This window comes from Lissotriton vulgaris, chromosome 4_2 (genome assembly GCF_964263255.1).
Source record: "Lissotriton vulgaris chromosome 4_2, aLisVul1.2, whole genome shotgun sequence".
NCBI lineage: Eukaryota > Metazoa > Chordata > Amphibia > Caudata > Salamandridae > Lissotriton > Lissotriton vulgaris.
Genome location: NC_141692.1, coordinates 23,928,699 through 23,942,486, shown reverse-complemented (window position 1 = coordinate 23,942,486; position 13,788 = coordinate 23,928,699). Strand labels below are relative to the sequence as shown.

The window sequence follows — 13,788 nt, the reverse complement described above, 5'->3', positions numbered from 1 at the left end:
CTTGGAAGGATAAACGGCTGATTGGACCTGCTGGGATTTAACCCTGTGACCATGAGGTGGAACACAGGCCCCTACAGATAATGCATTAGTCCACTAAGCCACCAGACCTGGCCTATTTTGATGCTGACAACTAGTGTGACCGCTTGCCTTAGGACTGTATTACGTTTCTTCACTATTTCAACGAGACAGCAGCGGGATTGTAATGACCTCAAAGTTTGCTAACAGCTTTAAAGGGAAGTGAGGACTCAAAGGAATATTGGATGCACCACTGAAACAAAACAGTATGGTTTGGGCTCTAATACCGGAGGCACATCTGTAGAATGAGACAGGGTGTCAAAACTGTGCAACACCCAACAAAAACGTTACTATGTGAGGCGCCAATGCTATTGAAATATCTCAATGGTGAGAACACAGATGAGGAAAGGAGCACAGCTGCCACCACGTTGTGGTTGAGGTAAAATGTTCTGTCATGCTTTGCCAATTTGGTAAGTGCACTAACGCCCGAGAGAGCATCCAGGTTCTGAGCAGGTGTGAGTCTAGACACACCTAAGGCCTAGCAGGACTACTATGAAAAAAGCCAGGTGTTCAACTTCTTGTGGAATTCAAAAAGTGAGAAGGATCTTATGTGTAGCAGCGGGTCGTGTCACTCTTTCGAAGCGATGTAGGAGAAGGCTCGACTGCCAGATCTGATTTACCCCATGAGTGGGATTTTTGCAAGTAGGGTTCCAGACGAGTGGAGGTAGCTTAAAAGGTTTGTGAAAGCAGATGCGATTGTTGAGGTATGCTGGGCCTGTGTTTTGTAGTGCCTTGAAAGTGTGGGTGAGGAGTTTGAATCGTACTAATTTGTGAACGAGGAGCCAGTAGAGTTGCTCAGGTGTGGTTTGATATCAGTGCGGCATGGGAGGTTGAGAGTGATTCTGGCCACCAAGTTATGAATGGTCTGCAGCCTTCTGGTGAGTTTTTGGTTGGTCCTGGCATCGAGGGTGATCCCATAGTCCAGCTTGCTTGTGACCAGGGCCTGCGGGAAAGTTTTACAGGTGCCGATGGTGAGCCATTTGAAAACCTTCCTCAGCATCTTCAGGATACTGAAGCATGAGGCTGAGACGGCATTGATTTTGACGGACATGTTGAGGTTGCTGTTGATGATGATCCTGAGGGTCTTGGCGTGGGTGTTGGGGGCAACTGTTGGTCTCCCTCTGTTGGCCAGCAGGTGGCATCCAACGGTGAAGCTCTTTTGCTGAAAATCATGATTTCTGTCTTGTCGGTGTTCAGCTTTAAATCTGTGGCAGAGGGGTTCAAGCATACTACAACAAATCTCGTTCACCAAAGGGTATTGTAGCATCATTGATATGGTGACACCAGCTGAAATGAAGGCAGAGAGACTGCACTTCATGTCACCTGTGCTTCGTGCAGCCTCTGACCGGACACATACCGGGGAACAGCCTGGTTTACTGAAGGACTCGCAGTACAGACATCAGTAGGGTAATTGTTGAAACACATGTATACAAATGTTAATTGGCACAATGCTCCAACGAAGCAGGCTGTTCCCCGGTATGTGTCCTTCTTTTACGTCTATTTTAAAAGAAGGGAATGTTTTATGATGGCTTTCCTGCCGGTTAACTCCTTCTTAAATGTGCTATATATGTTACATTCACTGAATCAAATCAATATAGCTACAGGGGATGACAAAAATTATTTATGTCAATAAATAAGAGGTCATAACAGTACGCTGGTTTTTTGCACCTGAAATTAAACCAGGTTTGCAACAAACACAATTTGAATTTGAAATTTTAGTTATTTATAAAGCGCACATTCACTGAGCAGTTTCTTGGCGCTATAGGATTTCAGAACTGAGGGAAACATCAGGGGCTATGGGCTGAAAGCTTGCTGGAATAGAAAGGTTTTAAGAGCCTTGCGAAACTTCAAGTAGGAGGGGGAGGATCTAAGAGGGAGGGGAAGGGAGTTCCAGAAGGTAGGTGCGAGAACTGAAAATTTCTGGCCACCGGACCGTTTTTTCTTGAACCGAGGAATGACTAACAAGGACTTGGTAGCGGAACGTAAGTCTCTAGCAGGACAGTAGTTAACGATGGCGGAATTGATGAACGCAGGGGCAGTGTCCGTCCGGGAGTGAAAGTTGAGGCATCCAAGTTTGAAAAGGGCTCTTTGTTTGTTTGGTAGCCAATGAAGGGTAGTGAGGAGGGGGAGGAGTGATGGTATTTCGGTAGGCCATGCACCAGGCGAGCTGCCTGGTTCTGCACTGTCTGAAGGCGTTGAAGTGCATAGTCGGGGGCACCATTGTAAATGATGTTCCCGTAGTCGATCTTGGATAAGACCATGACCATAACAATCAGCTTAAGTTGAGGGGGAGAAAAATCGGGATACTTTCCTGATGATACGTAAAGTGAAAAAACAGGAGGAAACAACAGAACTAATGTGGGTGTGAAGTGTCAGGTGGTGATTGAGAATAATTCCAAGGGTCTTAACAGAGTGGGAAGGAGTGGGAGGGGGACCAAAGGAAGAGGGCCAGAAGGAAGGTGACCAGGGATTGCCGCCGCCTCCAGTCAGAATAAGCTCAGTTTTATCCGGGTTGAGTTTGAGATGGTTTGCATTCATCCAAGCCCGGATAAACAGCAGGACCGACTGGAAGCGGGAGGCTCCTAGTGAGGGAGCGGAAAAATTAAAAATGAGTTGGAGGTCATCAGCATAGTTGTAAACTGTGACCTCCATTTGTTGAAGTGCAAAAATAAGAGGAAAAATATAGAGGTTAAATAAGAGAGGGGAGAGAGAAGAGCCCTGGGGAACCCCACATTTCACCCTGCTAGGTGGGGCCGAGAATTCGGCAAGATGGACCGCCTGAGTGCGCCCTTCCAGGAAGGATCCAATCCAGGTAAGGATGGAATGGTCTACTGTGTCGAAGGCGGCGGACAGATCGAGGAGGACCAGGGCCTGGGGGATGTTAGTGTCGAGTCCCTCCCTGAGTTGGTCCATGACTGAGATGACCACCTTCTCAGTGGAATGCCGGGGGCGGAAGCCCGCCTGGCAAGGTACGAGGTAATTGCTGCTCTCTATAAAGGAGCTGAGTACCTGGGTGACGTGGGACTCTGCTACTTTTCCCAGATAAGGGAGGAGGGAGATGGGGCGGTAATTAGCAGAAAGAGAAGGGTCGGCTCCTGGTTTTTTTAATATAGGGAAAATTGTAGCAGTCTTGAAGGGGGCCGGAACAATGCCAGAGGTAAAACAGTTGTTCAAGAGAGTAATGGCAGGGGAGGGGCATGCAGAGAAGAGCTGACAGAGGATGCGTGCCGGGCCGATGTCAGCTGGGGAGCCCGACTTAACACGCCTAAGCAGCAAGAGCATGGATTCTCTCGTGAGTGGGGGGATAGTGGTGAGGGACCGATTATTGTCGGGCCCTGAGGGGGAGAGAAGGTCAGGGGGGAGGGGGAATATTGGCTTTGATGAGGGCAATCTTATCAATGAAGAACTCATTGAGCGAGTCACATAAGGCCTGAGAGGGAGGGATCTTGGGTGAGGTTCTGTCCGAGGATGCCAGTTCGTGGACGGTGGAAAATTTCTCACGAGATTGACATTCGGCCGCTAAGATGCGCCCCGAAAAGTACTCGGTCTTGGCTGTCAGAATGGCGGCTTTATATTCATTGAGCACGGTGATGAAGTGTTGTCTGTGGACGGGGCAATATGCTCTTCTCCAAGCTCGTTCGGCCTGCCTTAGCTCCAGTTTCTTAGCTTTGAGAGAGGCGCTGAACTATTTGTTGGCATTATGGGTGCGATTGATGGTGGTACGCTTCAAAGGGGCCACCGGATCGCATGCATTAGTAAGCCACTGATCTAATGTGGCGGCCTGGGAGCGAGGGTCCGAGCCCAAAAAGTCTGGGCAGGTGGCAACTAGCGAGTTACAAAGAGAAGGAAGATCGACTTTATGCCAGTTCCTAGCCCAGGTGTTTTTGGGAAGAGGGGGGGATGTTGTATGGCTCAGGTCCAAGGAAAAGGCGAGCAAGGAATGATTCGACCAGGAACAGGGCGAGATGGTAGGAATGGACATTGGAATGTTAAGTGTCCAGATCTGATCTAGGGTATGGCCCCGGATGTGGGTGGGGCCTTGGACGTGTTGGTTAAAATTAAGACAAACTATCTATTGTTAGTGAAGATAATGAAGTGTAATCAATAAATGACCCATTCTGTCAAAAAGTGAGCATGCATGCTTCATGCTAGTGGAAAGGGAAGGTGGTATAGCTATGGTAAGTTTTGATATTGTGCCATGTTAGAATATTATTGTGTGTGTTATGCACACAGGATGGTTAATCAAAGAAGGCACATCTGCTTCTCTGGACTGGAGTAATTTAACAGGCTTCTTCTAGTGAGACACCTTTACAGGGGAAAGAGGAAATACATCATGTTGCTCTTTCTTCCTGAATCTGCTATCTTCATCTTCTAATTAAAGTTGGGCTGTACCAATAGCACTGCAGCTAAGAGTATCGAAAATAATTCTTCAAAAGGCATTTCACCACTTATCCAAGTAAAGGTGTATCAGGGGTGGGCAAGTCACTGCAAACTCGAGCCAGATGCCTGGCTCTGGCTCAGCTTGCGGCCCTATTGGACCCTCGAGCCCAGAACAAAGCAACCTTTTATAAATGTAAATGTAAATGTAAATGTTAATGTCATTTGCACTTGTATAGTGCCTATCACCCAGGGGTCTCTAAGCGCTGTACGAATACTGCTGTGGAACCCTTCCTGGCCTGTTCCTGTGAGGTGTCCACTCCTGGGCACCCCCAAGGTGAAGCCAGGCATCCTTGCATTGTTAGGGCCTGTGTGGAGATTAAGCAAGCTATTGCCCAGAGTTGCAGAGTGGAACCCATGATTAAAGTAGGCACCGAGGCAAGAATTATAAGTCTTATAACTTCTTGTATGTACACTTTAGGAGAAATTCAACAGTATGATATTGTTGGATTTATTAATACCATTATGGGAAGTCTTTGAATGGTATTTCAAGCCCTTTCCTATCAAGAGTTATTAAGCAATAACTTCCTACCATGTTAACATATGTAACAGGGGATTTGCAATGGGAACAATAACTTGGGCCATTTTTCCAGCACCAGGACTTACAAAAACATATTTTATAAGTACTTGTCTTTTATCTACGGGAACCCCATCCCATATGCAACTAGGGGAGGCTTTAGGGGTTCTGAATCAGTAGTAATATTGCAGATTCTCCCTCCACAGTGCTCCAGGCATCAAAGTCGAATTTCTAGCAGCACTTTACCACAATGTGGGGAGTGAAATGTGAAATGTAACTTTACCCAGGCATGTAAAAACTCATTTTATAAGGGTGTACCTTATAAATAGCTGACCCCCCACCCCTGGGACACCTAGGGGAGACCCTGGGGGTCCTTATATGCCAAAAAATTGTAGGTTATCCATTTGTAAGTGCCCCAAACCACAAAGTCGAGTTTGGGCACAATTTACTTTTTAAAAGGAGTCCTGGTACCCAGGGCTTCTTTTAAACTGACCTCAGGCTTCAGCAGTGCACACATGCAAGTGCAGAAGAAGGCTGCTGGCCTCTAAACTGCCATGCCCCAGGAAACTGGGGACTTCTAGGTACTTTCAATCCCCCTGCCCTAATATATACTAGGGGCCTATAGGGGAGGTCATGCCAATCACAGGGGTACCCCACCATACCATTGTGTACCCTAGTGTATGTAGGTGTTTAAACGGCATTCTAGTGTGTCTCTTTCAGCATAGCACTGGCCCTGGGCCTGGTTACACAGAGCCCAGAGTCAGTCAAAATCAGTTACCACCAGTATCAGTCAGCAACAAGTTGGGGGTGCCCAGGGCACAGGATGACTTTGCAACACAGGCAAACAGCTCCTCCCATGTGGCAACTGTCATAAGTGCCACTGATGACAATTACATGCTGGTGCCAAGCACCAGAAACCACCGGCTCAATTTAGGCACAGCATCACATATGAGAGCTCCTTCAAATCTGTGAGTTCAGCATGTGCGGTGTACAAAAACCTCTTGTGGTTGATAGTCTACAGTGTTGCTCTAATAAGAATATTTACCACATAAGGAAAGTGGCTTGCCTCTTAATTCACTAATGTTATCAGTGTAAGGGGCAGTGGGAATGTTTCTAGGTTCCTGTTTAAAAGCGATCACTTTAAATACATTTTCCTCAAAGCAGTGATATAATCTTATGCACTTAAGTGAATCGCTTCTTCACATTAAAGAAATACACTTTTTGGAATTTTGAAGCCACTGTATCATATTTCATATGAAGTTTGTTAAACGATTTACATGCCAAATAGCTGTGTGGAATGGCTAGTACATTTAGCCACCCTTTGGCTAGGTTTTAGGATTCTGCACAGGACCAGGCATGATATTTGAATAGAACATTGTGTAAAATCATCTGTATTTTTTTTCCAAAACTTTATTTAGGATTTTACATCTAACACAACACAGGTGAGCATTTGGAAACCTGCAGGAAAAGATCATGTAATGATGTGTTTCGGTGGTTACAGTTCAAGACAATGGGCAATTTACGCCCCCCCCTGCTCCATTGTCTACGGCCAAGTGTTAAGGCATTTAATCCTCATCCCTTCGGCACCCAAGGTGCTTCCCCCAGGGGACACACACAGGGAACCTGCCCGAAGGCGGTCGGCCAGTAGGTCATCACAAAGCTACCTCCAGAGCCCTAGGTCTTCATTTAGTTTTCCATCTCTACGACAGCTCCTCATGTGCATCTCCTTGGCCAGTGTCCACTCATATACATCCAAATCCATGCAGAGATCTCGGGAGCCCCCACCCCTATCCAGACAATTGCAATTCTGTGCCTTGCCAGCACCAGAAGTAATTGCAGAAGCCTATATGCCATCTTACTCTGCTTTTTGGGTTTTCATATCTGCCCTAGTAGACAGTGGTTGGGTGTCAAGCACACTCGTCTGCTTACTCTGCCTCTTATCCACTTCACTACTTCCGACCAGAAGCTAATAAGCTGAGGACCTTCTCAAACCAAGTGTAGAAAGTTAGCACCTCCCCTGTGACAGGAGCTGGGCCTACTGGGGAACATGCGATGTATTCTCACTGGCATTATGTATGTGGGATGCATGTAATTATAATGAATTAAACGGAAACAGGCATTGCAATATATTACGTGCGTGAGTGCACCTACCGCCCTCCAGTCCTTGTCCTCCAGGGGTTCCTCCAGGTCTGTGTTCCAAGCTGCAAATGCCCCAGGAGGAGGGGCACTGGCATCAGGCCTCATCGCCCTGTACAATAATGACACAATCCGTTTGCCAGTCCAGCATGTAAGTAGAATGTCCAGTGTCTGTGTGAGCTGTGGAATCGAAGGATATGTGGGCAGAATTTCTTTAAATAAAATGGCTACGGCAGCGTATTGTAGGTATGTACCTGTCCCAGTCCAAAGTCGTTGCTGGCCTGTTCAAATGTGATAAAGCTCTTGCCTGGGTACAGGTCAGCAAGCATGTCACAGCCCCCCTCCCACCACGGCTGGTATGAGATAATGAACATCACCCTCCTAACTGGCGCAATTTCCCACACTGATAGCTCCCGATGGGACGGGCGTGTCTCAAGATGCGCTCCACAAAAGATTTCCAGGTGCGCGTGGGTAGTCTAACCAGATATGGTACCGCTTCAGAGGTACCTGCGCCCTCCAAAAACAGTGACGGCAGGGCAATGATTGATACTCTACCCTGGAGTAGCCGATTCTCCCAGTTATCCCCTAATGAACCATTTTGTGGCATTCTGTAGTTGTGCGGCGTAATAGTAGAGCTCCAATTTGGGAGCCTCTAGACCTCCCTCCTTGTATGTGTGATTCAGCATGGCAAGTACAGGTCTATCAAAATGGAATCCAAGGCTACAAATATTCTATTGGGCACAGAGCATGCTGTAATATGTAAAGGCAATGAGGCAGTACCACCATTTTGGCTATAGCCAACCTGCCAATTAAGGAAAGCAGGAGTGTGCTCCAGAATCCCACTGAGCCCTTTAAGGCATCTATCGTCCTTCCCTCCAAACTCCTCTAGAACCTGAAGTAGCCTTGGTAGCTCCTCCTGTGGTGAGGAGACATAGAATAACGTGTCATCCGCATAACAGTGATATAATATGAGTTCTGTCGACTTTGATCCCCCAGTATCCCAGGTCCCTACGTACCCATATCACAAGGGGCTCTATTGCTAACGCAAAGAGAAGTGGAGAAAGAAGACAGTCCTGACACGAACCCCTTCCAAACTGCCACTCTCTCGACCTGCTGTGTCTAACACAGACTCTGGCACTCGGCACCGTATATAAGATCTGTACCCATCGCCTGAACTGTGGTCCAAATCCAGTCACCCTGAGCACCTCCGGTAAATACCCCAATCCACAGAATCTAAAGCCTTTTCCAAGGCTAGATCCTCGTCCCTTTGCTGCACTTCATGAAGAATATGTGACAACAGTCTGATGTTCATACCCATATTACCACATTGATCTTCGTGGATCAGGTTCACCATATACAGGGACAGTCTAGTGGCCAGAACCTTGCATAGTATTTCAATGTCTGAATTTATCATTGTAAGGAGTCGATACATGGAGGAATCCTGAGCGTTTCCCCCTGGCTAAAGGAGCATGACGATTTCCCCCTGACACATCGACAGGGGCAAAACCCCAGCTTCAAAAGCCTCCTCATACACCTGTAGTAAGGGTTGGACCAGCTGATTTGAGTAGGCCTGTAGAAAAGCCATTGGAAACCCATCAGCCCCGGAGGGCCTGGTTCCTGGCATAGATCAGAGTGCCTCCTGGTGTCGAGCGCATTTACACCTGTGGGCGAGAGCTGTTGAAGCGCCAAACCCTCCACGAAGGGGAGGTACCTCTCTGTTGTAACTCTGGCATCTGCAGTGTATACCAGCTGTTAGTGGTGCTAGAACACCTCCAGAATCCGGCACTGGTGTGGACAAGGCTCCCTCTCTCTGCCCTCAAGGTGGCAACCAATGGGGGCATCTGCTCCCTTCAGAGAATCCATGCCCATAAGCGCCCTGACTTGTCTCCCTCTGCATGTAGTCTCTGGATGTGAGGCGTCAGGGTATTCTTGTCCAGTCTATCCCATATATTGGCTATGCGCTCCCGCTGTTCCCTTTCCCTCATGTCCACATCTGAGTACGATGGGTTGCCCGTCTGGATGGCAGTTAGTGCTTTTTCCTCTTGGTCAAGCTCCCCAAGCAATTGTCTCCGTAACCCGCACACAAGTCCTATGCTCGCACCACGTGCCACTGGCTTTAAAGCATCCCACTCGTGGCGCTCCCAGTGGGGCCTCCCATTTCGTCTCTTAGTAGTCTGTTACTGTCTGGGACAGGGTGGCCCTCCCCGGTTCATAATCTCGTAGATCAGGAGGGAATCTTCAATTTTTCTGGCACATTATATGTGACCCCAACCTCACCAAGCAACGTAGTGGTGTATGGTCAGACAGATAGCGCACCAAGTGGGTTACTTCTGCCTCTGGAAAGACCGGCACAGCCGACACCAGAACTCTGTTGAGCCTGCTCTGTGTGCTGTGTGTTAATGAGTGGCACATGAAGAGTGGGAGTGTGAGATGAGTTTTCCTCCATATGTTGTGGGCTCCCAAGTCCTTCCTGACCTTCCCAAACACCTTGGAGATTCTAGGTTTTGTTCCTGGAGAGGTGTGGTGCAGCGGCCAGGCAGCTGACTTCAGAGCACAGGGTTCACGTTTCGATCCCTGGATCCGGCGGCAGCTCAGCTCATCACCATGTGACTCTGGGCAATAGCTCACTTAATTTCCACGACGGCTTCAGAGCCTTGAGACCCGTAAGGGTGAGTAGTTCGCGCTTTACAAATACAGATTTAATTTTTTTAAATGTTCCTGCCCTGGGGGATGTCTATCAAGTAACGGGTCCAAGACACAGATAAAATTGCCACTCCAAATGTATGAGATGTCTAGTTCATTGGGCAATAGATCCTGGATGACCTGGAAGAATGTGGGGTCATTGGTGTTTGCTGCGTATGTATTTATAATGACAATTTCCCTTCCATCTATCAAGCCCTGCAGGAGTACATATCAGCCATTTACATCGGATTCGCTGTATGTGGGAGTGAATGAAAAACCCGGGGCCACCCAAATCATGATGCCCCTGGCATAGGTCGAGTAAGAGGAATGTTAAATCTGTCCTCGCCACTTCTTAGCCACTTCAACCGCGCTGTTGTCATCCATATGTGTTTCCTGGAGGCAAGCTACTGATATCTGATGACGTTTGAGAAACGTGAGCAAACTGTGTCTTATGGTGCAAGTGCCCAATTGACACACATTCCAGGTCAGAAATGTGTACTCAGCCACCATCATGTAGTATGCTCGCCTGGGCCACCACTGTCCTGCCATGCCCACCCAATATGATCCTGCTGCAATGCACACCGTCTAAGTAATCCAAACCATGCAAACTATTAGTAACAAAACCCTTCCCCCCACCCATGGACATTTTGCATACAATAATAACATCAAAAGTGCCTCCCCCTGTGTCGTGCCAGGACGCACGTATCACCCTGTACTGCCCAACTGGGGCAAAACACTCCAGAGCCTCCCGTTGTAGTAAAATCCGAACCCCCCCCCCACCCTCAAGCCCATTATTAGTCCTACTGAGGCACAGGGCACCCCGTGGTGTAGCTCTCCTCATCAGGTTTGTGGGAATATCGTATCTATATTTATTGTATTGTATTGTAATTGCATTTATTTAGCGCTTACTACCCCTGACGAGGCGTCAAAGCTCTTTTTCGGCTAGTAGCACACTACTCCGGGACCCATAGAGGATTAGTTTTGAATTAATATAGTGAAACATGCAAGTGCATTTTAAGTGGTGGGATAAGTTAGTCAGTTATTTGGATTTAGAATGATTGCAGAAGGATAAAAGAGGAAAAAAGATTTGCATTTACATAGCGCTTGTTACCCCTGATGGGGCGTTGAAGCATGCTACTCCCGAAACCCAGAAAGGATTAGTGGTGAATTAATATGGTGAAATATGAAAGTAATTTTAGTGGTGGATATTAGTCAGTTATCTGGAGTGAGAAGGATAGCAGAGGGATAAAGAGGGGAAGAAAGGTTTGCATTCATATAGTACTTGTTTCCCCTGATGTATGTTGAAGCTCTTTTCTGGCGAGTAGCACGCCACTCCGGAACCCTTGAAGGATTAGTGTTGAAAATTAGTATAGTAAAATATGAAGTAATTTGAGTAGTGGATATGTTATTCAGTTATTTGGGTAGAGAAGGGTAGGTGGCGGGATAGTGAAGGGAAAAAGGTTTGCAATTATATAGCACTTGCTACCCCTGATGGGGTATTGAAGCTCAAGTAGCACACTACTCTGGAACCCATCAGGATTAGTGTTGAATTAGTAGGGCGAAACATGAAAGTAATTTTAGTGGTGGATATGTTAGTCAGTTATTTGGATTTAGAAGGGTTGGGAAGGGGTAGAAAAGAGGAAGAGTTTAGAAAGGTTTGCTTTAGGGGATCGGTACAGTAAAAGAGGTGTCAGATGATGCAAGGAGGGGTAGAGGAGGAGAGAGTCTAGAAAGGGTTATTTTGGGGATCATAATAGTGGTATGGGGTTTGGGATAAATGAGAGAGTGGATGTAGAGGATATATTGATAGATGTATATGATGAGAGATAGGGTGGTGCATTGGAAAGAGTAGTAGAAAGAGGTTTGAGATGAGTCAGAAGGTTTAGCTAGAAGATATATTGAGCGAAGTATAGGCTGAGAAATAGGAAAGTGCATTGGAATTGCTAAAATAAAAGAAAGTGATAAATATATAGATCCATAAGTACATTGAAAGTATATAGATGCATAAAGGAGGTATGTATATTGGGCAGCATTTCTGGCCCTGGTCAGTCTCAAACAGGCAACTGCCCTTGTCCTCTCTGCCCTTAACAGGCAACTGTTCTTGGCCTCTCTGCCCTTAGCCTCAACGCCCGGGCTGAGACATGACCTTTTATAGCCTTAGTAATCAGGTGACCCCGTCAGCCAATGGGAACCCTAGCCCTAACACTATCCAATCACAACACTAGCCCTAAAAATCTAGAACCAATAGGAGAGCTGGACCTTACAGACAATCTTAGCCCTAGTTCAAGCACCCAATAAGTTCAAAAACCCTGATCTCTACGTCCAATAGAGGCCCTAGCCCTACCAGTAGTCCCAACCCAAGTCCAAGCAACCAATGGCACAGGAAGGCCTGGTCCCTACTTCCAATGGAAAGCCTAACCCTACTCTGAGCCCCACAACTAGTCCAGCAACCAATCACACCATAAGCCCTAATCGCTACTTCCAATTAAAGGTCTAACCCTAGCCATAGTCCCACCCTATTCCCACAACCAGTACCATAAGAAGCCCTAGTCCCTACTTCCAATAGAAATCCTAACCCTAGCCCCAACCCTACATTGATTGAATCACAGACCCAGAAACCAATCAGAACCCTCAAATACCCAACCAATGAGGACGCTAACCCTAATCCAATAGAAATATCAGATACAACCACCAATCAGTGTATACATGTACCAACCACTAGCAGACCATATAAGGCCCCAGAGACCTCAGACAAGGTTTGCTGGCCAGGGAGTTGGAAGCTGCTTCTCCTGTTCAGAATCTCTTAGGAGACAGACCGGCTCAATCCACACTTTGGACTTCTGCAGGTAAAGGCCTCACTAACTTGAAATCTAAGAATACTGTTTGAATACAACTTTACTCCCTCTCTTGGCCAAAAAACGAAGTACACAGTCCCTAGTAAACACAGTTTAAACAGCTCACAGAAGCACCCTCTAATGTAGAATATCCCTGTTGCTGGGGGGTGGGGGGGAGGGAGAGGTGGGGGGCTGGTTTCACTGGCTTGTGAACACAAAATGGTGGCTGGGGTGCACTGTTTTAACATACAGGTCTTAGCACAGAGCAAAGGAGAAATTTGAAAGGAAAACTGAATAGTCACCAGGAATCAGAGGGAAAACTACAGAGTTTGGACTGCAAATCCCACAATTCAACACGTTAAATGGAAGCAATCATGGGCAGGAAAAACCACTAGTTTAAAACACAAAGCAGGTGATAAAATATGCAATCACAGGCAGGTTAAAACTACAATTTTAAACTGTAACAACCACAGGCAAAGACAGTAATCACAAAAAGGGAAAATCGTGGTTTTGTAAACTTTTGTTTTGGGGAAGAGATATCACTATTCTGCCTCCTTACCACTTCCAAGACTCTGATCACTGCAATCTGGGGCATAGGTAGGCTGCAACTCACAAGATGGAGGAGAATGGTTTGGGGTGCACCCAGCAAGGCCTTAAGGGGCCTGGGCCGGTGTGAGAAGATAGCTCAGAGTTGCCTGGTAGTTGAATAGCCAATCCCCAGTCCTGGGTCTGCTGGCCTGGGGGGGGGAGGGGAGGGAGGAGCTGCTTTTCCTTTTCAGAATCTCCTAGGAGACAGACAGGCTCAATCCACACTTTGGACTTCTGCAGGTAAAGGCCTCACTAACTTGAAATCTAACAATACTGTTTGAATAAAACTTTACTCCCTCTCCTGGCCAGAAAACGAAGTGCACAGTCCCTAGTAAACACAGTTTAAACAGCTCATAGAAGCACCCTCTGATGTATAATAATGTTCATGGTTTACTGGTTGCGTTCTGCTTTAATCCTTTATGAAATTATTTGTTAGTTTTTGGCACTTATAGCGATGTTCATGCCTTGACTATAAAAACATATAGCAAAGAGTAGGCCATTATTTTCTAAACCAACCAT

The 13,788-nt window shown here is 46.8% G+C and overlaps 1 protein-coding gene across 1 annotated transcript in view; it reads right to left on the bottom strand.

Annotated features, from left to right (window-relative positions):
• Positions 1-13,788, bottom strand: part of LOC147718170 (C-type lectin domain family 2 member L-like) — a 206,187-nt gene that overhangs the window by 73,444 nt on the left and 118,955 nt on the right. The window lies entirely within an intron of this gene.